A 24,810-nucleotide genomic window follows, 5' to 3' on the forward strand; every position below is an offset into this window, starting at 1 on the left:
CTCAGCAGGTCAGGCAGCATCTGTGGAGAGAGAAAGGGAGTTAACGTTTCAGGTCAATGACCCTTCGTCGACCTGAAAAGTTACCTCTCTTAAAATTCCGTGGCTCAGTTGGTTAAAGTGCCTGTTCAGTAAACACGTGTTTCTGGCTTGGACTCCCAGCTTTGTTTTATAATTAGTGAAATTAAGCAACAAAATAACTCTGTATCTGAAAACCACACAGACCAGAGCGTGGAAACATCAATTTTAATAAAATGACCTGCAATTTTTTCAATGATTGGTGCGAAACATTAGATCGGAGGAGAGCTCATCGACCTGAAACGTTAACCCTGTGTTTCCATCTCCACAGATGATCCCGGACCTGCGGAGTGTTTACAGCATTTTCTGAATAATTTCATTTCCAGACTCTGCAATATTTTGCTTTGTGTTTTATTCTTTCATTAAAAGAATCAGGAGCGTAACAACAGAATTGAATACTAGGCTCTGTTGGTCCAGAGGTAGAATTCTCGCCTGCCATGCGGGTTCCATTTCCGGCCAATGCAAAGTTTAAATTCTGACTGAAGTATTTCGGTAATCCTTTTAAATTAAAGAAGATTCATGAAACGCACTACAAAGAATACAATTTTTAAAATATGTATCAAACTTTCCGTCATTCTTCAGTTAAAGAAGGTAAATCCATCCTCTCACATCCGTGGGACAAATCTCAGGCAAAGAGCTCCGAGCTTCCTTAAGAATTTCTTCACTCAGAGGGTTGTGAATGTTTGGAATTCTCTGCCCCAGAGGGCTGTGAATGCTGAGTCTTTGAGTATATTCAAGGCTGAGATAGATAGGTTTTTGGACACTAGGGGAATCAATGGATATGGGGATCACGCAGGAAAGTGGAGTATATGTCGATGATCAGCCATGATCTTATTGAATGGCGGAGCTGGCTCGAGGGGCCGAGTGGCCTTCTCCTGCTCCTAATTAGTATGTTCGTACAGATAACCCGTGAGTTTACACATCTTCTCGATTGTGCCAAATTCTTAGTCACTGCGTTGAAATCAAATCTATTTCCTGCACATTATACTTTGTCTGATAGTTGCTGCTTTAAGAGTTAACACTGGCTCCACTTTCGTCCTGTCAATAAGTAACACTGAAGGGCTCCTTTAAAACTCGCATCCGTTATTGCAACACGGTGGGCCTGAGGAAACTAAGTGCCTACGTGAAACAGCTAATAAGGAGAAAGCTTCCGCAAACACCAATTGTACCATCAGCTCCGGTAGAAATATCACACCGCAAAAGCATTGGCTGCTGCAAGTGAGGCTCGAAATCACAACGCCGGCATTTCCAGAACCTCTACTCTCATAGAAATATGGCACGCTAAACGATTGCACCACTAGAGACGTGCACCGTGGGTTGGAGTTATCCATGCTCATTTACTTAATTTTTCAGATTGCTTAATAGTGCGCGGGGCTGCGGCACTGGTTACTGTTGTTTAATTGAGGAGCATTGGCTGGGGTTATATGACAGAGTGCAGCAGGAGTTACTCTGATGTGTTCGCGAGCTGATGAATTTACCAAAGGCTGCACCAGATTCCTGGCGTCATAAACATAGAACATTTTTACTCAACTCCTAAAAGTGCAGTCTATAAAATGAGAACGGATGTAAATTTATCACATGCATAACACAACATTTTTTTTAAAGTTTTGCCTATGAGTCGTTAACCATGTGTGTATTTCGATCAGTCCGAAACAGAAAGTTATCGGTTGATTACGGGCGATTACCAGAAACGTTTTGCACAGTTTAATGAGTTTTGCTTAATTAATAAATTAGCAGTTTTCGAAAAGTTAATGGAACCCATGTCGCACGAATAAGGGCATTTATAGATGACAGTTCTCTTCTGAGTTGTGCCTACAATTATTTAGAGAGCAGCGGTTTCCAAATTGCAGCGATTGCAGCCTCAGAGAGCGTAAACTGCCCATCGCTGCGAAACAAGCTATCACTGAAGCGGGCGCTTGGAGGGAACCGGACGGACAGGCGGCCTGAACGTTGCTGCTGTCGCGGCCTCACTCACTCCAGGAGCTGGGGAACAGTAAACCAACACAATGGGTTTGTTGCCGGGCCTCAAATGCGGCTCCGAACTGTTGCTCTTGACCGAGGCAGCGCTGCAGGATCCTGTAATGATCTCCCACACTGTCGGTGTCTCTGTAGAGTTTGAGTGTGTACAGAACTGTATAGAGAAAAGGAGAATACTGCGCGGCTGTTCATATATTTTATTGCTCTCTGCCTACAAGTGATGATTGAACCGGGGACCTGTTGTACTTGAGACGAAAGTTACACTTCAGAAACCGCTGCTCTCTAAATAATGAGAGGAACAGCCCAGAACAGCAACTGTTCATCTATAAATCTCTTATCCATGCGACGATGGTTCCATTCCACGTCGAGGAATTAACTTTCAGAAAACTGTTTATTTTATTAATTACACAAAACTCAATAAACTGTGTGAAAAGTTTGTTTTAATCGCCATTAATCAACCGCTAACTTTCTGTTTCCGATTCAGCGAAATACTCACATGGTTAACGAGTCATAGGCAAAACTTTAAAAAGATATTGTGTTCTGCACGTGATGTATTTTCATCCGTTCTCATTTTACAGACTATATATTAGGAGTTGGGTAAAAATGTTCAGTGCTTAGGACACCAGGAATCTGGTGCAGCCTTTGGTAAATTCACCAGCTCGTGAATACATGAGAGTAACTCCTGCTGCATTCTAGCATATAACCCCAGCCAATGCTCCTCAATTAAACAACATGGTGGTGCAATAAAGCATGAGACTTTTAAAGGAGCCCTTCAGTATTGCTTATTGACAGGAGGGAAGGTGCGGTCAGTTTTAACTGTTAAAGCAGCAACTATCAGACAAAGAAAAATATACAGGAATTAGATTCGATTTCAACGCAGTGAGTAAGCCATTGACACAAAGGAGAAGATGTGTAAACTCATGGGTTATCTGTACATGTTTCCTACATCATTTTGAACACAAACAACGATTCACCTGAACACGTTGTTCAGGATTATAACGACGCAAGTTGCGTACAGAGAATCGCCCAAACCCCATATCCACAATTATAGATTCATTTAACTGCCGAACTTCAACATTGATGGAGCGAGATCGTCCATACAGGATGTTCAATTACCATTGCCCTGATGGACAGTATCACACACATAATTGGCGTCAAACATCCGACAAAATCTGAGCTCAATTTCAGAGTAGGACCGAGGGGTTTCGTTATCTGGAGAGTACATCGGGCTCTCGGTGGCGCTCAACAACAATAAAAACAACAACTTGTATTTACATAGCGCCTTTAACGTAGGAAAACGTCCCAAGGCGTTGCACAGGAGTGTTTTAAGTCAAAAAATTTGAAACCGATCCACACAAGGATAAATTAGGGCAGTTGGTCAAAGAGATATGTTTCAAGAACCGTCTTAAAGGAGGAAGGTGGGGTAGCGAGGCGGAAAGGTTTACGCAAGGAATTCCAGAGCTTAGGGCGGCAACAGGAGGCTCAGCCAGCAAAGACTGAGCGATTATAATCAGGGATCCTCAAGAGGGCAGAATTAGAGGAGCGCAGATATCTCGGGTGTTGTGGGGCTGGAGGAGATTACAGAGATAGGGAGGGTCGAGGCCTTGGAGAGATTTGAAAACAAGGATGAGAATTATGAAATCGAGGCACTGCTTAACCGGGAGCCAATGTAGGTCAGCGAGTACAGGAGTGATGGGCGAACGGGACTTGGAGCGAGTTTGGACACGGGCAGCCGAGTTTTGGATGATCTCAAGTTTATGTAGGGTGGAATTTTGGAGGCCAGCCAGGAGTGCGTTGGTATAGTCAAGTCTAGAGGTAACAAAGACATGGATGAGGGTTTCAGCAGCGCATGAGCAAAACAAGGGGTGTATACAGGCGATGTTACAGAGGTGGAAGTAGGTGGCCATCGTTATACCGCGGATATGTGGTCAGAAGCTCATTTCAAGGTCAATTATGACACCAAGGTTGCGAACAGTGATGTTCAGCCTCAAAAAATTATTTGGGAGAGGGATGGAGTCAATGGCTAGGGAACAGAGTTCGTGATGGTGACCGAAAACAATGGCTTCATTCTTCGCTCCTGGAGGTTCTTCTGGACCAAGTTCCAAATAATGTTTCCACCCGGGATCGAACCAGAGACATTTCGCGTGTAGAGGTGAACGTGATAATCACAACACGATGGAAACCTCTGCTCCGTTTATTATCGGCAAGTCAGATGACGTGTTCAGGGACAGGGTGAATCGCTGAATTAGAGGGCGGGGATCCTGCGCTGTTGTTGAGACGGTCTGGCTGTTGCTGCTTCCACCTCTCGCACTCGGAAAGCCTGAGCCACAGTCCGCACTGATCTCACTCCTATAGATCCCAATTTTACTCCGTTCACTGTGGCGCAATGGTATCGCAGTCTGAAGCCAGTTCATGAAAGCTGCGTGTTCAAAATCATGCGCAGTTACAGAAACCGCTCCTAAATTGATAAAACGGAACAGTTTGCAAGCTGGGAAACTCAGTGTTTTTCAGAATTGTGCTCTTTTTCTGTTACTTCCCAGTTACACATTCAGTTTTTATTTGGCAATTTTTATTTTATATCGGAACAATGTTTAGGGGATGTGATGTATTCATTGTTGGTACAGTAACTCTGTCACCCAGTGTGAGAAGTGAAACACAAACCGCCCAGCCTGGGGCTCGCACCCATTCGAGGTGAGTCTTTCTGTCCGTCAGCTCAGTTGGTTAGAGGCGGTGTTAATAACGCCTTTACAAAAAAATACAGAATGTCAGGGGAATTTATTTTCAATAACATCCATTGCACCTTTGCACTGGGGTGGAGTAACACATCTGTTTGTTTATTTGTGTTTCTTCGGTTTGCTGATAAACGTTTAACTGGCGGCCTGTTCCCGTTAATGGTCACAAGCATTAACAGACAGACAGAGCGTGTCGGACCGCCCGAGATGTGCAAAAGGCATCAGTTTAGGACAAATGCATCAAATCAAATGTTCACCCGGTACCGAGAGAGAAAAAACCAGAGAAAATGGCAGAAGTAGATCGAGAAATAAAAGCTAAATACAGAGGATATAAATATGTCCCACTCTAGATGTCACTCAACCATCATAACAAAAACAGATGATCTGGTCATTGCCCCATTGCTGTTTGTGGGAGCTTGCTGTGCGCAATGGCTGTCGCGTTTCCGACATTACAACAGTGACTCCACTTCTGTAAAGTGCTTTGATTGGTCCGGTGGTCATGAAATGCAAAATAGAAATGCAAGTCTTTTTTTCTTTATTGATTCAAACCCAACCCTTCAGTTCCGGATAAAGAATTTCAGAGTAAATCATTCAGTTCGAGATTCAGACCAAAGAAAGTGACAGGGAATACCATAAAACTGCCAAAACCAGAGAATGAATCAGGAACCTTTAGATCTTTTTCAGTCTAACGCTCTCCCAACTGAGCTATTTCGGCCTCACAGCAAATTGCGCTTTGTGTCATTCATTGGAAAAAAATATTTCCCCGGATGGAATTGCCCCGAACCTGCAACACCAGCAGAAAAGAGTAAAGAAATAAATAATGACTGAGACGGCAAGGAAAGTAATTCAGAAAAGTAAAATTCGCACTTTCCAACCGAATCTGGTGAATTGAGACTAATATTGTTGACTTGGAATATTTAGTGAACCGCTTGATATTGTTGAACATTGTGTAAGAAAGCGGATTGGATGGACAGAAGCGCTCTGAAACGATGGCTGATCAGCAGTGGGTGATAGCGAAATCTTACGGCTTCGTTTCCAGCGGCTCGTTGGACTTGGGGTTTGATTCACGCTCGCGGGGTTTCAGTGATTGATATGGGAGAGATTCCCAGGCTCAAATGATGTCTTTGTACCGTTCCAGAAGGTCGGATTGTCTTTTCTCCAGAGAATGTTTGAGCTCCAGAGGACAGAATGCACAGGGTTTGTCCACACAACACACGTGGAGTAAAGAAAATGTTGCCAGGAGGTGCGCAGATTGAAGCTGACATGTTAATTAATCACAATTCAAGCGGCCTCATTGGCGATTCCCAGTTCTTGAAATATAGAAACATAGAAGATAGGAGCAGGAGTTGGCCATTCGGCCCCTCGAGCCTGTTCCGCCATTTAATGAGATCGTGGCAGATCATCCAAATTCAGTACCCTGTCCATGCTTTCTCCGCATATCCCTTAATCCCTTTGGCCTTAAGAAATATATCTAACTCTTTGAAAATATTTAATGAATTGTCCTCAACTGCCTTCTGTGGTACAGAATTCTACAGGTTCACCATTCTCTGGGTGAAGAAATTCCTCCTCATCTCAGTCCTAAATGGCTTACACTTTATCCTTAGACTATGACCCCTGTTTCTGGACCCCCGCCATCGGGAACATCATTCCTGCATCTAGTCTGTCTAGTCCTGCTAGAATTTAACAAGCTTCAATGAGATCCCCTCTCATTCTTCTAAATTCTAGCGAATATAAGCCTCGTCGACCCACTCTCTCTTCGTACATCATTCCTGCCTTCCCAGGTATCAGTCTGGTGAATCTTCGCTGCATTCGCTCCATGGCTAGAAGATCCTTCCTCAGATAAAGTGACCAAAACGGCACACAATACTCAAGGTGTGGTCTCATCAAGGCCCTGTACAATTGCAGCAAGACATCCTTGCTCCTGTACTCGAAACCTCTCGCTCTCAAGGCCAACATACCATTTGCCTTCTTAACGGCCTGCTGCACCTGCATGCTTACCTTCAGCGACTGTTGCACAAAGCACCCAGATATCGCTGCACTTCCCCTTGTCCCAATCTATTGCCGTTCAGATTATAACCTGTCTTTCTGTTTTTTCCACCAGAGTGGATAACCTCGCATTTATCCACATTATACTGCAGCTGCCATGCATCTGCCCAATCACCCAACCTGTCCAAATCATACTGGAGTTTCTCTGCATCCTCCTCAGAACACAATTGCCCACCTTGCTTTGTGTCGTCTGCAAACTTGGAGATATTACATCTAGTTCACTCATCTAGATCATTAATATATATTGTGAATAGCTGGGGTCCTAGCACCGATCCCTGCAGTACCCAACTAGTCATTGCCTGCCACACGGAAAAAGACCCGGTTTTTCCAAATCTTTGCTTACTGTCTGCCAACCAGTTCTCTATCCAAGTCAGTACATTACCCCCAATCCCATGTACTTTAACTTTGCACGCGAATCTCTTGAAGGACATCAGTGAACGAGTTGTGGTGTTGCTGCAAAATGTCGTCACCAAAAACCTGACTAAACAACGACTTTAACCCACCACTTTTGAATGTTTTATTCCAATAATTAACTAGACGTCCAAGGCGCTATCCAATGCGCCATGGAGCCTACTGTATATTACAGCTCTGAATCCGTGAGTTTGTGCTTCTCTGTGGGTGACGCGAGCCTTGAAGATAAGTTTAAATGATTTCCCTGTAAATTATTTCCAACTCCGTCTTTTCCCGAAATTTGTACAAACGCATAAATGAGAGGGTCACACACATCGCTCCGAGAATCTCGTCCGCTAAACTGTGAAAGGTGAGAGTGTTTATTATGAGGGGATTCCATTTATTGAGACATACATGTGATGTAAAAGTAGCAACAGGAGGCCTTATGATCTGGAGTGAGACGGGTTCCTGAAATCCAGTTGTGTCTTAAACATTTAGATTTTATTCTATATATAGTCATATTCTGAAACACCGCTTCACACATTCTGACTTTGTGACACATGAAGATTTTCAACCCCCCACCAGCTCCTGTCGCTTCTGCCGCCTGCTGCCAGTGATCTACAACAAATCAAATTGCAGGGGCAGGGCGCAAAGAATTATCAGGGAAAGAGGCATGGGCTCAAAATCCAAATTAGAGGGACAGGATCAGAAGGACAGTTAATGTTCTGGAGTGTGGACTTCGGTCAGAACTGCAAACACATAGGTGCAAGAGAGAGGGAATCTATTTCCTCTGGTAGGAGGGTCCAGCACAATGGGGCGAAGCAGTAAAGTTAGAGCTCCCCCGTTCAGGGATGATGTAAGGAATCTCTTCTTCACACAGAGGGCAGTGGAAATCTGGAATTCTATTCCCAAAACAACTGGTCAGGCTGGGGTCAATTGACAATTTCAAAATGAGATCGATAAATTTATGTGCGGCGAGGATGTGAAGGATTATGGAATCATCGCAGGTAGATGGAGTTAAGATACAGATCTGCCATGATCTAATTGAATAGCGGAGCAGGCTCGAGGTCCTAAATGGCCTCCTCCTATTTCTCTGCTCCTATGACAGTAACAGGACAGAAACCTCAACCGCTGCAAACATACGGCACATTTTATTCATATTTAACAGCAAAAATATCCGTGCCGTGTGCAACTATGCTGTGGACAGAAAAAATACGCGAAGCTGACGTGTGGTGCTGTGATCATATCATGGTTAGTGCCCTGCATTGTGGCCGCAGTAACCTCGGTTCAAATTTAAATCACATCACAGCTCGCTTTATATCTGCCGTCCTCTGCGGCACCTGCTAATGGAACAGACTGATAAATCAAATCTTACCACATGAAAAAAGATGTTTTTTTGGAGGTGAAAACCTATTTACTCATTTAAAACCCCGCACTCTCACATGCCTGAGCCTGATACTCCATAATTCAAACCCGCCTCTTCTCCCAGCTTTTTCTTCTTCCACAATCAGTAGCAATTCTTTACTTCACTCCTTCCATTTCATTGTCACTTGCCTGCCGTATTACCTTAATCTAACATTCACTTCATGTGCTTACGTGGTTAAGTTCTCTCTGCTACCACCGCTGTTCATTGGGGCACATGCTCCATTTGCACCAGTGTACAACCAGTCGATACATTTAGATCTGTTTGACCGCTTGACAGATAAGCGCTGCAAAAGCATGACTGGCCTTTAGAAGAACAGCGGCCGAATTGTTCACGAAATTTCATTGGAGAATCTTGTGATATCTTGTTAACTGAAGAACTGGGTTTTGTCTTGATGCTGGTTGGCACTTTTCCGAAAACTCTTGCAGTGCGTGAGCGACGGGCAGCGCTACCAAGCTGCCAATGGGGGTTTGACTGTGAACTATTGGCCCGCTGTTATGGTGCAGTTAGATCGGAAGTGTTCTGTCTTAATCTTAAGAGTTCTGTTGAAATGTGTAATTGAAACAAATATAGGATACATGGAAAGAGTTGAAATTTCTTTGAATGCCCGTGGCGCAAGGCCCTGTGTTCTTTATGAAGAGCGGCAGCAGGAATAAAGTTTTACAGAAATAAAATGTACAGACTTGGTGCGAATGAGTAAACTGCGCTGGTCTAAGATCGATAAAAGTTTGAAATTAAATTCATTTCCAAAGGATAAAGTTAACCCTTTCTGCCAGCTCCCTCGTCATTTGCTTTTTCAGTTAATATTTCAAACGGTGTAAGAACATAAGAACATAAGAAATTGGAGCAGGAGTAGGCCATTCGGCCCTTCGAGCCTGCTCAGCCATTCAATGAGATCAGGGCTGATGTTCTGCCTCAACTCCATTCACCGGCCCTATCACCATATCCCTTGATGCCCTTACTCGTCAGAAATCTATCGACTTCTATTTTGAATATACCCAATGACTGAGCCTCCACAGCCCTCTGGGGTAGAGAATTCCAAATATTCACCACCCTCTGTGTGAAGAAGTGTCTTCTCATCTCAGTCCTGAATGGCCTATCCTTTATCCTGAGACGGTGGCCACTGGTTCTAGACTCCCCAGCCTAGGGAATCATCCACCCAGCATCCACTTTATCAAGCTCTGAAATAATTCTGTATGCTTCAATGAGATCCCCTCTCATTCTTCTGAATTCAAGAGAATAGAGGTCTAGTTTACTCAATCTCTTCTCATAGGACAGTCCCGCTATCCCAGTAATCAATCTCGTGAACCTTCGTTGCACCCCCTCTATGGCAAGTATATCCTTCCTTCGGAAAGGAGACCAAAATTGTACACAGTACTCCAGGTGTGGCCTCACCAATGCCCTATATACTTGGAGTAAGACTTCTTTACTCCTATACACAAATCCTCTTGTAATGAAGGCCAGCATACCATTTGCCAACCGAATGGCTTGCTGCACCTACGCATTCACTTTCAGTGACTCATATACAAGGACACCCATGTCCCTTTGAGCATCTGCATTCCCCAATTTTTCACCATTCAGGAAATACTCTGCCTTCCTGTTTTTTCTACCAAAGTGGATAACTTCACATTTATCCACGTCATATTCCATCTGCCATGTTCTCGCCCAGTCACTGAGCCTGTCCAGATTCCCTTGAAGCCTCTTCACATCCTCTTCACAACTGACACTGCCACCTAGCATTGTATCTTGAGCAAATTTGGAAATGTTACATTTAGTCCCCTCATCTAAATCATTGATATAGATTGTGAATAGCTGGGGCCCAAGCACGACCATTGAGTGACCACACTAGTTACAGCCTGCCATCCTGAAAAAGACCCGTTTATCCCTACTCTTTGTTGTCTGTCTCTTAACCAGTGTAGAGCCCGTGTAGATTGGAGTTCGCTCTCAGTTTTCCCATCGATGTGAAAATGAAACACGAGGTGGCGAGGATTGCCCCGAACAGCAGAGCTGGGCACTGACTCGATTTCTATTGCTGCAGGAGTTGTTCTGTTTCTGTAAATATTTCCCTCAACATTAAAACGCCTGTTTTAACTCACAGCGTTTAAATGGGCGATTTTATTATATGTTAGAGAGTTTCCATCAAATAGATTTTAATAAATCTGCAGAAAGATGAGGTTAGGACTGGAACTGGTATGATGACGATACACAGAGTTAACATCAAATTCAGGCTCATTTTGCAATGGGGCAGGAAACCGCAAACAGTTGCTGATATGTGGCACCGTGATCGTATAGTTGTTCGTACTCTGCGTTGTGGCCGCAGCAACTTCGCTTCGAATCCGAGTCATAATACAGGTTTTTCTTCCTTCCACAATCAATAGCCCTCCTTTACTTTCCTCCTTCAATTTCGTTGTAACTTTCCTGTGGTATTACCTTAATCTAACATTCACTTTCACCTACTCGTACCGCTAAGTGTGCTTTGCACCCACCGCTATTCCTGGGGCACATGTCCCATTCGCCCCAAACTCAAGTCGATACCTTTAGACCTGAGGGACCGCTCGACAGACAAGCTGCAGGAATGCAGGTTCGGCCTTTGGAACCAAAGCAGCCCGATTTTACAAGTAAATTCCTTGGGGAATGAAGTGAACTGGGGAGATTAACTGAAGAACTGTTTTTTTTTTTAGCTGGTAGTTGGCGCTTTTCCCTAGACAGTTGAGGAGCGTGAGCGATGGGAAGCAGTACATGGCTGCGGATGAAGCGTGAAATGTGAAATATGCAATTTTTGCAAACTGGTTATCAAAATGCATAATGCACGCTCAGTAGGGAACAAAGAGAGGAAGGGACGCTCCGGATGTAACAGACTGGGTAAGGGACGCTACGGATGTAACAGACAGGGTAAGGGACGCTCCAAATGTGCCAGACAGTTTAAGGGACTCTCCAGATTTACCAGACAGTGTAAGGGACGCTCCGGATGTACCAAACAGGGTAAAGGACTCTGCGAATGTATCACACAGAGTAAGGACGCTCCGGATAGATCAGACAGTGTAAGGCATGCTCCTGATGTAACAGACAGTGTAAGGGACGCTCCGGATGTATCAGATAGGGTAAGGGACGTTCCGGATGTACCAGCCAGGGTAAAGGACGCTCCGGATGTATCATACAGATTAAGGGACGCTCCCGATGTACCAGAGAGGGCAAGGGACGCTCTTGATGTACCAGACAGGGCAAGGGACGCTCCGGATGTACCAGACATTCTAAAGGACACTGCGGAATTACCAAACAGGGTAAGAGATGCTCAGGGGGTTCTAGAGCGGTTAGGGTGCACTCAGGACCTATCAGACAGAATAAGGGACGGTAAAGAGGTATCAGAGAGGCTGATGGATGCAGAGTTATTACTTTCTAAACCTCACATTTTCTAATTATCAATAAAAGCAAAAGTTGAATCCGAATGTAACAGGTGGTCTGCCGTCTCCCACGTGGGGGCAATAAGACTGTAGAAAGGGGCCGGCCTGGACAATTGTAGCGCTGAGAAATAGATTTATAACTTACACTGATTCCCCCACCCAATACATTAATAAATAATACAGATATGTCTAAATATATTTGTAATGAACAGAGGTGCAAAAGCATTTACATCTAACACAATAGCAACTCACAAATACATTTGTATCTAACATGGACATACACAAATATACTTACATCCATCACAGGTGATTGATTGCTAAAAGTACTGTAATTGTTTGTCTTTATGTGTCCCAGAAATTCGGGCCGGGGGCTTCCCGTGGGTGCAAACCCCCGACCTACACTTACCTTGCGCGCCGGCAGTTGAGCTTTAGGGCTCCGTGGATTTCCTCTCTGTGGCCCGGTCCAGCTCCCGGCGCGCTGTGCTTGCGTGTTCCAGCGGCATAGTTAGTGCGATGCGTCCCCTTGGATAACGTGAGCCATGGGCAGCCAATCCGAGGAGGGAAAAGCCCATTCATAAGATTGACAGAAAGACCTGTCAAACTTATGAATACTCCGGTCCCCAAAACAGTAGTTAACCTTCAAATACATTTTAACAAATCATCACACTTTTTAAATAAACTTTAAATTACATTAAATAGCTATTTTAAAAATAATTTAAATTTTTGAAAAAAATAATTTTAGAAAAAAACGGGGCTAAAAATAAACTTACCTTACTTTAAAGTATTTAAAAATAATAAACCTCTGGAAAAAATGTTTTCATTTCAATTAATTGACCACTTACGTTTAAAAAGCAGGCCTTACGCCTGCTTTTCAAATGTGTAAATCCTACAGGCTTACCCTTGCGTGAAAACCTGTAAAAAAAAACTATGTTCAAAGCGCACGCGCCGCCTCCCCTGCGCGCGCGTTCCACCTCTGAACCACTTCGTTCAGAGGATCGGAAGTGCCGGTTTCCCGCGCATGCGCGGTGCATGCAAGATATCGGCCCTTCCATCGGATCTACGCGTGAGTACCCCGTGCATACTCACGCGTTGGGACCCGAATCTCTGGGCCTACTATGGGCCAGAAATTCGGGTCGGAGGCTTCCCGTGCGTGGAAGCCCCCGACCTGCAGTTACCTAGCGCGCCTGCCGTTGTGCTGTGGGCCCGCGTGGGATTCTGATTCTGGGCCTGCTCCAGCTGCTGGCGCGCAGTGCTTGCATGTCCCAGTGGCGCCATTAGTTCGAAGAGTCCCCTGGGATCACGTGGGCAATGGAGAGCCAATCGTAGCACGGAATCTTTATTATCAGATTTGACAGGAAGACCTGTCAAATCAATGAATAGAGATCTGCCCGAAAACCTAACTAAAACTTCAACATTTTTTTAGAAAACATCACAATTTTAAAATAACTATAAATTACATAAAATAACTATTTTAAAAAAAAATTAAATTTTGAAAAAAATAATTACTGTTTTTAACGCGGCTTAAAATAAACTTACCTTTCATTTAAGTATTTAAAAATAATAAACCTGTGGAAAAAAGTTTTAATTTTATTTAATTCACCACTTACCATGTTAAAAGCAGGCCTGGCACTGATTGTTTAATCTCGGCAATGAGAATTTCACATACATAAAGCAGATATTTTAGGTCAAATACAGCGTTAAATCTCATTGCTCTAATGCATCAGTGTGTGAATATGACATTAAATGTGTTTCAATACATAAGAAATAGGAGCAGGAGTAGGCCATACGGACCCTCGGGCCTGCTCTGCCATTCAATAGAGTCATGGCTGACCTGAATGTAGACTCACGTCCACTTCCCTGCCCTCTCCCCGTAACCCCTAATTCCCTTATCTGCTAGGAAAATGTCTATCTCCATTTTAAATTTATTTAATGTTGCAGCTTCCACAGCTCTCTGGGATAGCAAATTCCATAGATTTACTACCCTCTGAGTGAAGAAGTTTCTCCTCATCTCAGTTTTGAAAGGGCAGCAACTTATTCTAAGATTATGCCCCCTAGATCTAGTCGCACCCATCAGTGGAAACATCCTCACCGCATCCACCCGATCAAGTCCCCTCACAATCTTATATGTTTCGATAAGATCGCCTCTCATTCTTCTGAACTCCAATGAGTAGAGTCCCAACCTACTCAACCTTTCCTCATACATCAACCTCCTCATCTCTGGAATCAACCGAGTGAACCTTCTCTGAACCGCCTCGAGAGCAAGTATATCTTTTCTTAAATATGGAAACCAAAACTGCACGCAGTATTCCAGGTGTGGCCTCACCAATACCCTGTGTAACTGCAGCAAGACTTCCCTGTTTTTTACTCCATCCCCCTTGCAATAAAAGCCAAGATTTCATTGGCCTTCCTGATCACCTGCTGCACCTGCATACTAACTTTTTGTGTTTCATGCACCAGGACCCCCAGATCCCTTTGTACTGTAGCACTTTGCAGTTTCTCTCCATTTAGATAATAACTTGCTCTTTGATTTTTTCGGCCAAAGTGCATAACCTCACAGTTTCCAACATTATGTTGCATCTGCCAAATCTCTGCCAACTCACTTAGCCTGTCTACGTCCTTTTGCAGGTTTTTTATGCCCTCCTCACTCAATGCTTTCCCTCTCATCTTTGTATCGTCGGCAAACTTGGATATGTTGCACTCGGTCCCTTCCTCCAAATCGTTAATATAGATTGTAAAGAGTTGGGGTCCCAGCACTGACCCCTGCGGAACACCACTAGTTACTGATTGCGAGCCCGAGAACGAACCATTTATACCAACTCTTTGTTTTCTGTTAGATAGCAAATCTTCCACCCATGCCAGTATATTACCCCCAACCCCGTGATTTTTTTATCTTGATCAGTAATCTTTTGTGTGGAACCTTGTCAAGTGCCTTTTGGAAGTCCAAATACACTACATCCACTGGTTCCCCTTTATCCACCCTGTATGTTACATCCTCAAAGAATTCGAGCAAATTGCTCAAACATGACTTCCGCTTCGTAAAACCATGCTGACTCTGTCCTATTAAATTATGTTTATGCAAATGCTCTGTTACTCTTTCCTTAATAATGGACTCCAAAATGTTGCCAACCACAGATGTTAGGCTAACTGGTCTATAGATTCCAGCTTTTTGTCTACTTCCCTTCTTAAATAAGGGTGTTACATTAGCAGTTTTCTAATCTGCTGGGACCTTTCCTGAGTCCAGGGAGATCTGGAAAATAATCACCGATACATCCACAATCCCTACCGCCACTTCTCTCAAGACCCTAGGATGTAGGCCATCAGGTCCGGGGGATTTATCCGCCTTAAGTCCCATTATTTTACTGAGTACCATCTCCTTAGTGATTTTAATCGTGTTTAGCTCCTCCCCCCCCCCATTGCCCCCTGTTTGTCCAGTGTTGGGATATTTTTAGTGTCCTCTACTGTAAAGACTGATACAAAATACAGTAGGGGGATTTAAAGCAGATTCGGAGCCAATGGTTTCTAAGGTGATCTTACCTGTGGCTCGTTAGTTCAGTATTTCTGTTTCCAAATGGTAGAAACAACCTTTAATAAAGTCCCCTTTACCGCATGTCCTGCCGAGCTCCCAGATTGACAATGTGGAAAATATGGAGCAGGCTTCTGGAAACAAACGGACTTACACATTGACCTCACAGTTTCAGCACTTCTGGGACGGAATTCCTGCTTTAAAGAATAAAATTGCCGTTTTATTGCGATGTACTGAACACAAGCTGTTTTTCTGGCAGTTATTATTTGAAGATTTGTGGAATGTCTCCAGGCCGAGGAAAGTGGTTCTATTAAAATGTTGGGGCGCGTCCAGGATTTGGACCCGGTACCTCTTGCATTTTAATTGATGTGAATTCCCAAAATGACAACCACACCCCTAGACCAAAGAACCACTAACCTTGCACTGATTGTTTAATCTCGGCAATGAGAATTTCACATACATAAAGCAGATATTTTAGATCAGAGACAGCGTTAAATCTCAATGCATCAATGTGTGAATATGACATTAAATGTGTTTCAATACAGTAGGGGGATTTAAAGCAGATTCTGAGCCAATGGTTTCTAAGGTGATCTTACCTGTGGCTCGTTATTTCACTCTCCCCTTCCTCCCACACGCTGACGGTTTTTAAACCTTGTTTTATTTCTGCTTCTCTGGGCCAGAGAATTCCACAGTCCCACAAGCCTTTTTACAAATACCCTTTCACTGCTTGACTTCTCTGTTTATTAGTTATGAAGCACCTTGAGGTGCAATGGTGGCGTTTCTGACGTCAAATTAAAAGGCGGCGATTTGGAAACACGTTGGGGTCACAGTTTCTTTTGCACAGAATTGAACCGGAATCTTCCAAGATGGACTATTGTATTTGCTGCATCACAATAAAACATATCTTGTTATAAAGGCTGGCTCATTAGCTCCCCAGTGTCAGAGGAAGGATGGTCTGATCTCCTCATTTATTTCATGTAAGACACAAACACAGGGTAATCATTCAGAATCACCTCACAGATTGACACAGATATAAACAAAGCGGTAGATACAGATAGCAATGAGACACATGGCGAAATGGACAAGAGTTCTGCACACAATTAAACTCTACAGAGATACCGACAGTGTGAGAGATCATTACAGGATCCTGCAACGATGCCTCGGTCAATAGCAACAGTTAGGAGCTGCATTTCAGATGCGGTAACAAACCCATGAGTTTGTTTGCTGTTCCCCAGCTCCCAGAGTGAGTGTGGCCGCGACAGCAGCAACATTCAGGCCGCCTGTCCGGCCCCGCTCTCTCCAAGCGCCCTCTGCTGGTGGAAAGCAGCAATTGCAACCTCAGAGAGCGTAAACTGCCCATCGCTGCGTAACAAGATATCATTGAAGCAGAGGAGCGCAGAGGTTTACATCTGTAGCGTGTAGGTAATATGACCGACTCATTGTTTTGGAACAGCTGAACCTGAATCGTTCTCTGGCAGATGTTGCAGATTTACGTACGAAAAGTGCCCTCGAGGTACAATCGACAAATTTGGAGATGACGTGCAGTGGGACAAGTTAAAGGATCAGCACAGTTAATGCCGAGAACAAATTAAACAGTAGCTCAAGCTGATGAATCTTACACTGGTGAAAATCATCAGCGGAAATTTAGAGGAAGCGACATTGAGAAGGGCTGTACTGCGATTCTAACACTTCTCCAAGCACATTCCGGGCAAATCATTGACAGTAAAAAGACGGTTTGGAATGGAAATGCAACTGCGGGCACGCGTGACAGAGCATTGGTATTGGGAATGCAAAACTGCTGTCTCCAATACTCTGCTTACCTAAATCAGTTAAAATGCAATGGACAATACATGACAAACCTATTTGAATATACATTTGATAATCAGTTGATTCGGTCTGTATTCCAGACAGAGTGACACTTCAGTGAATGGGTATGAATCTCGCTTGAGGGATTGTAGATTGAAATTTGCGAAAGGTCCCTCGTGAGCCCCTTTTTAACGTTGGCGTCGTACTTCTGCTCCCACATGACACAGATCAGCCACAGCCTCTGCTCCCTGCCCGCCGGCTGCAGAAACATTGTCTCCAGATTACAAACTGATTCTAGGTCGGAGATCAATATTCAGGGTAGAGCCTAAACACAGCGGGTGGGATCAAATAATAAAGCATTTATTTTAGACCAGAGGCAGCGATAAATGTCCTATATTGCTCACATGCATCAATGTGTGAATCTGACATTAAATGGGTTTAAATACAGTGGGGGTATTTACAGTAGATTCGAGGCCAATAGTTTCCAAGTTGATCTTTCCTGTGTCTCGCTTGCCTCTCTGCCGCCTTCCTCCCACAGGCTGCCGGTTTTTAAATCTTGTTTTAAATCTGCTGCTTGCTCGGCCAATGCATTCCACAGTCTCACAACCCTTTCTACAAATACCCTTTCAGTGCTTGACTTCTCTGTTTATTAGTTATGAATCACCTTGAGGTGCAATGGTGGCATTTGTGACGTCAGATTAAAAGGCAGCCTATTGGAAACACGTTGGAGTCAACGTTTCTTTTGCACAGATTTGAAACTGAAACTTTTAAGATGGAATATTGTATTTGCTGCAGCACAATAAACAAAATCGTGTTATAACTGTTGGCTTATTTGTTCCCCAGTGTCAGAGGAAGAGTTGTCTGATCCCCCCATTTATTTCATATAAGACACAAACATTCAGAATCACCTCACAGATTGACACTGAGATAAATTAAGCGGGAGAGACAGACAGCAATGGGACACATGGCGAAATGGACAAGAGAGCTGGAGAAATAAGAAACGGCCTGAGAGTCCAGAAGACAGTGACCGTGAAACTGATAGACATCAGTGAGTGGTGGCGAGAAGTTGTGTCAGCAGTCTACCCCGTGTCTTAGCTGGTCAAAGCGTCTGTCTAATTGAAGAGGAGATCCTGGGTTCGATTCCCAGCGTGGCCTTTCTTTAATGAATCTCCAGGGGTGAGTTTCTTCTCGTGTGAAAAGGCTACAATTCTTTTAAATGTAACTGTGTCTGCACCAGTTCCCATTCTGGATGAAGGCTCCAGTCGCTGCGAGGCCTGGGTCGAATTTCACCGCTTCAGTATTTCTGGCGGAGCTGATTTTGGACTCTTCACCAAAAATCCATGTTTCCCAAGCAGTGCCATGCGATACTTTGTAGAGCTCCAGTTGTTGATGTGTGGTGCCGTGCTCGTATAGTGATTAATGCTCTGCATTCTGGCCGCAGCAACTTCGGCTCCAAACCGAAACATAACGCAGACTTTTCTTCCTTCCACAATTAATAGCCCTGCTTTAATTACCCCCTTCAACTTCATTGTAATTTTCCTGCGGTATTTCCTAAATCTAACATTCACTTTCAGCCACTTAAACTGCTAAGGGTGCTCTGCTGCCACCGCTCTTCCTGGGCCACATGTCCCATACGCGCCAATCTGAGTAGGTGCTTTGATACCAGTCGATACATTTAGACCTGCGGGACCTCTCGACAGTCAAGCTCTGTGAAAGCAGGGCCGGCCTTCGGAACCAATGCAGCCCGATGATACAAGAAAATTCCTCGGGAAATGAAGCTTCAAACTTTTCAAAAAAATCGTTTTATTGACATAATAATACAACTTTTACCGAGAGAGACTTGTACAACCTCAGTTGTGCAACTCAAAACTAAGAATGTTCAATTCTTCTGATTCGGGAGAGGGAGAGATGAGTTATGTGTAAGTGTCCTCCTTATTGTTTTTCTGGTCAGTCTTCCAGATCTCCACTCCGTTTGTCTGTCTCCTGGCCTGTCTACTGGAATGTGTTCTGCTTTTCACTTTAGAATGGCTGCTCTTGTACCATTGCTGCTGACAGAAACAAGCCTTCCAGTGACTTTCCATTCTCTCTCTCCCATGGTTACACAGACTGATGCTACCGGACAGCACCGAGTGTATGTGAAGGCACCTCAGAGACTGTCGAGGCCTCCTTATCTGGAGCTTCCAGACAATCTGCAGAAAACTTTTGGAATTCGGTCAGCAAACCTTCTTGAAGTAAGTGTTCCAGTTCTCCCGGCAATCATTTAGTTTCCTTAAAACCGGCATTGAAAATTCCAAAATCCTCCCAGAGGGAGCAGATTGAAGAAAATAATTTATTCGAAGTAATTAATTATCAGAATGAGAAAACCCGCTGCGAGCAGGGCTCGAAACCGGCGCGTGGAAACTCCATTGGATTTACAAATCCAACGCCTTAACCACTCGGCCATCGCAGCCGCTGCAACGTCGGTGCCAAGATATTAAATTCTCAAATCGCTGACCCTGTTTATTGTTGGCGATGAGGGTTTCGTGATATTTAATTTGCTGCAAATTCAGCAAGTCCAGAAGAATCGCAGCGATCATTACAATAAAAGAAAACTTCCGATATTTAACGGTATGTAAGATGTTGAGAACAGTATGGAATATTCTGCAGGGTAATGAAAATAAACAGCAGAAACATTGTGTTCTGCTCCCACATGACACAGATCAGCCACAGCCTCTGCTCCCTGCCCGCCGGCTGCAGAAACCTTGCCTCCAGATTACAAACTGATTCTAGGTCGGAGATAAATATTCAGGGCAGGGCCTAAACACACCGGGTGGGATCAAATAATAAAGCAGTTATTTTAGGCCAGAGACAGCGATAAATGTCCTATATTGCTCACATGCATCAATTTGTGAATCTGACATTAAATGGGTTGAAATACAGTGGGGGGATTTAAAGTAGATTCGGGGCCAATAGTTTCCAAGTTGATCTTTCCTGTGTCTCTCTTGCCTCTCTGCCCCCTTCCTCCCACAGGCTGCCGATTTTTAAACCTTGTTTTAAATCTGCTGCTTGCTGGGCCAGTGCATTCCACAGTCTCACAGCCCTTTCTACAAATACCCTTTCAGTGCTTGACTTCTCTGTTTATTAGTTATGAATCACCTTGAGGTGCAATGGTGGCGTTTGTGACGTCAGATTAAAAGGCAGGCTATTGGAAACACGTTGGAGTCACAGTTTCTTTTGCACAGAATTGAAACTGAAACTTTTGAGATGGAATATTGTATTTGCTGCATCACAGTAAACAATATCGTGTTATAACTGTTGGCTTATTTGTTCCCCAGTGTCAGAGGAAGAGTTGCCTGATCCCCCCATTTATTTCATACTTGCTGGGGAGCCCGGCGTTGCCGGGGCTGTTTTGGGGCAGGCGGCTTAAATCGAGTGCCAGGCTTTGGGGCACTGTCTGTGTCCCTTTGTGAATCTGGTGCTGGGCAACATTTTAAATCGAGTGGCAGGCTTTAGGGCCCTGTGTGTGTCCCTGTCTGTCTACCTTTTAAAAGCTTGCAAAACGAAAGTGAAACTTCTTATGGCTTTGGGGCCCTGTCTGTGTCCCTTTGTGAATCTGGTGCTGGGCAACATTTTAAATCGAGTGGCAGGCTTAGGGCCCTGTCTGTGTCCCTGTATGTCTACCTTTTAAAAGGTTGAAAAATGAAAGTGAAAGTACTTATAAAACGTTTTTGGTAAATCTTATGTTATTTTTAAAAGAGATACTAACTTTGAAAGTCGTTATAGCTGGAAGCTGAAGTCATTTGAGCTGGGAGCTGAGTGAAAGAATGGCTGCCACATCCCCGAGATGAAAACGAATAGTCCCGCCCACACACACACCGATTGGCCAACCATCAGGGGACCGTACTGTAGGATTGGTCAATCGTGACGGAACAGGATTGGTGGAACCTTGATGTCAGTCAATCAATGCTAGCAGATAATGAGTTTAATTTTGAAGGTTTTTTGCTGAAGGTTTTTTGCATAAGGCGCGAACACTTTTCGTCCGACTGAAAAGTAAATACGCTTAAAACCGTCTCTGAAGCGTAAGCTTTCTTTGGAGGTAACGCGCGCGTAGGTACGCCCTGTAACTTTCGAGCGCATAGCCCGACAGACGCACAGGCGATGACAGAATGACAGACAGAATGACAGACAGAATGACAGACAGAAGTACCGATTTATATATATAGATAAGACACAAACATAGGGTAATCATTCAGAATCACCTCACAGATTGACACTGAGATAAATTAAGCGGGAGATACAGAGAGCAATGGGACATATGGCGGAATGGACAAGAGAGCTGGAGAAATAAGAAACGGCCTGAGAGTCCAGAAGACAGTGACCGGAAGCTGATAGACATCAGTGAGTGGGGGCGACAAATTGCGCCAGCATTCGGTCCCGTGGCTTAGCTGGTCAAAGCCGTCTGTCTAGTAAACAGGAGATCCTGGGTTCGATTCCCAGCGGGGCCAATTTTTATAGAATCTCCAGGGCTGAGTTTCTTCTCGTGTGAAAAGGCTACAATTCTTTTAAATGTAACTGTGCCTGCACCAGTTCCCATTCTGGATGAAGGCTCCAGTGGCTGCGAGGCCTCCGTTGAATTTCACCGCTTCTGTATTTCTGGCGGTGCTGATTTTGGACTCTTCATCAAAAATCCATGTTTCCTAAGCAGTGCCATGCGATACTTTGCAGAGCTCCAGTTGTTGATGTGTGGTGCCGTGCTCGTATAGTGATTAATAATCTGCATTCTGGCCGCAGCAACTTCGGCTCCAAACCGAAACATAACGCAGACTTTTCTTCCTTCCATAATCAATAGCTCTCCTTTACTTTCCCCCTTCAATTTCATTATAATTATCCTGCGGTATTTCCTTAATCTAACATTCACTTTCAGCCACTTAAACTGCTAAGTGTGCTCTGCTACCACCACTCTTCCTGGGCCACATGTCCCATACGCCCCAATCTGAGTTGGTGCTTTGAAACCAGTCGATACATTTAGACCTGCGAGACCTCCCGACAGTCAAGCTCTGCGAAAGCAGAGCCGGCCTTCGGAACCAATGCAGCCCGATTCAGAAAATTCCTTGGGAAATGAAGCTTCAAACTTTTCAAACAAATCGTTTTATTGACATAATAATACAAGTTTTACAGAGAGAGACTTGTACAACCTCAGTGGTGCAACTCAAAACTCAGAATGTTCAATTCTTCTGCTTCGGGAGAGGGAGAGATGAATTATGAGTTGGTGTCCTCCTTGTTTTTTTTCTGATCAGTCTTCCAGATCTCCACTCCGTTTGTCTGTCTCCTGGACTGTCTCCTGGAATGTGTTCTGCTTTTCACTTTAGAATGGCTGCTCTTGTACCATTGTTGCTGACAGAAACAAGCCTTCCAGTGACTTTCCATTCTCTCTCTCCCACGGTTACACAGACTGATGCTACCGGACAGCAGCGAGTGTATGGGAAGGTACCTCAGAGACTGTCGAGGCCTCCTTATCTGGAGCTTCCAGACAATCTGCAGATAACTTTTGGAATTCGGTCAGCAAACCTTCTTGAAGTAAGTGATCCAGTTGTCTCGGCAATCCTTTAGTTTCCTTAAAACCGGCATTGAAAATTCCAAAATCCTCCAAGAGGGAGCAGATTGAAGAAAATAAATTATTTGAAGTAGTTAATTATCATTATGTGATAGCCCGCTGCGAGCAGGGCTCGAACCTGCGCGGGGAAACCCCATTGGATTTCAAGTTCAACGCCTTAAACACTCGGCCATCGCAGTTATTTTAGACCAGAGACAGCGATAAATGTCCTATATTGCTCACATGCATCAATTTGTGAATCTGACATTAAATGGGTTTAAATACAGTGGGGGGATTTAAAGTAGATTCGGGGTCAATAGTTTCCAAGTTGATGTTTCCTGTGTCTCTCTTGCCTCTCTGCCCCCTTCATCCCACAGGCTGCCGGTTTTTAAACCTTGTTTTAAATCTGCTGCTTGCTGGACCAGTGCATTCCACAGTCTCACAACCCTTTCTACAAATACCCTTTCAGTGCTTGACTTCTCTGCTTATTAGTTATGAATCACCTTGAGGTGCAATGGTGGCGATTGTGACGTCAGATTAAAAGGCAGGCTATTGGAAACACGTTGGAGTCACAGTTTCTTTTGCACAGAATTGAAACTGAAACTTTTAAGCTGGAATATTGTATTTGCTGCATCACAGTAAACAATATCGTGGTATAACTGTTGGCTTATTTGGTCCCCAGTGTCAGAGGAAGAGTTGTCTGATCCCCCCATTTATTTCATACTAGCTGGGGAGCCCGGCGTTGCTGGGGCTGTTTTGGGGCAGGCGGTTTAAATCGAGTGCCAGGCTTTGGGGCCCTGTCTGTGTCCCTTTGTGAATCTGGTGCTGGGCAACATTTTAAATCGAGTGGCAGGCTTTAGGGCCCTGTGTGTGTCCCTGTCTGTCTACCTTTTAAAAGCTTGCAAAATGAAAGTGAAACTACTTATGGCTTTGGGGCCCTGTCTGTGTCCCTTTGTGAATCTGGTGCTGGGCAACATTTTAAATCGAGTGGCAGGCTTAGGGCCCTGTCTGTGTCCCTGTATGTCTACCTTTTAAAAGGTTGAAAAATGAAAGTGAAAGTACTTATAAAACGTTTTTGGTAAAGCTTATGTTATTTTAAAAGAGATACTAACTTTGAAAGTCGTTATAGCTGGAAGCCGAAGTCATTTGAGCTGGAAGCTTAGTGAAAGAATGGCTGCCACATCCCCGAGATGAAAATGAATAGTCCCGCCCACACACACACCGATTGGCCAACCATCAGGGGACCGTACTGTAGGATTGGTCAATCGTGACGGAACAGGATTGGTGGAACCTTGATGTCAGTCAATCAATGCAAGCAGATAATGAGTTTAATTTTGAAGGTTTTTTGCTGAAGGTTTTTTGCATAAGGCGCGAACACTTTTCGTCCGACTGAAAAGTAAATACGCTTAAAACCGTCTCTGAAGCGTAAGCTTTCTTTGGAGGTAACGCGCGCGTAGGTACGCCCTGTAACTTTCGAGCGCATAGCCCGACAGACGCACAGGCGATGACAGAATGACAGACAGAATGACAGACAGAAGTACCGATTTATATATATAGATAAGACACAAACATAGGGTAATCATTCAGAATCACCTCACAGATTGACACTGAGATAAATTAAGCGGGAGATACAGAGAGCAATGGGACATATGGCGGAATGGACAAGAGAGCTGGAGAAATAAGAAACGGCCTGAGAGTCCAGAAGACAGTGACCGGAAGCTGATAGACATCAGTGAGTGGGGGCGAGAAATTGCGCCAGCATTCGGTCCCGTGGCTTAGCTGGTCAAAGCGTCTGTCTAGTAAACAGGAGATCCTGGGTTCGATTCCCAGCGGGGCCTATTTTTATAGAATCTCCAGGGGTGAGT

General features: G+C 44.2%; 4 non-coding genes across 4 annotated transcripts; 2 read left to right on the forward strand and 2 right to left on the reverse strand.

Moving 5' to 3' along the window:
- Positions 1-19,738: 19,738 nt before the first annotated feature.
- trnat-ugu (transfer RNA threonine (anticodon UGU)) lies at positions 19,739-19,822 on the reverse strand. The gene has a single exon. It is a non-coding gene; the product is annotated as a tRNA-Thr (tRNA).
- Positions 19,823-21,782: 1,960 nt separating this feature from the next.
- On the forward strand, positions 21,783-21,857 carry trnat-agu (transfer RNA threonine (anticodon AGU)). The gene has a single exon. It is a non-coding gene; the product is annotated as a tRNA-Thr (tRNA).
- A 1,206-nt stretch (positions 21,858-23,063) lies between these two features.
- On the reverse strand, positions 23,064-23,145 carry trnas-uga (transfer RNA serine (anticodon UGA)). Its single transcript has one exon. It is a non-coding gene; the product is annotated as a tRNA-Ser (tRNA).
- Positions 23,146-24,709: 1,564 nt separating this feature from the next.
- trnat-agu (transfer RNA threonine (anticodon AGU)) lies at positions 24,710-24,783 on the forward strand. Its single transcript has one exon. It is a non-coding gene; the product is annotated as a tRNA-Thr (tRNA).
- The last annotated feature ends 27 nt before the right edge of the window (positions 24,784-24,810 follow it).

The sequence above is a fragment of the Somniosus microcephalus genome, unplaced genomic scaffold (genome assembly GCF_052327205.1).
Source record: "Somniosus microcephalus isolate GS21.2 unplaced genomic scaffold, FLI_Smic_1.0 unresolved_chr1, whole genome shotgun sequence".
Taxonomy (NCBI): Eukaryota; Metazoa; Chordata; class Chondrichthyes; order Squaliformes; family Somniosidae; genus Somniosus; species Somniosus microcephalus.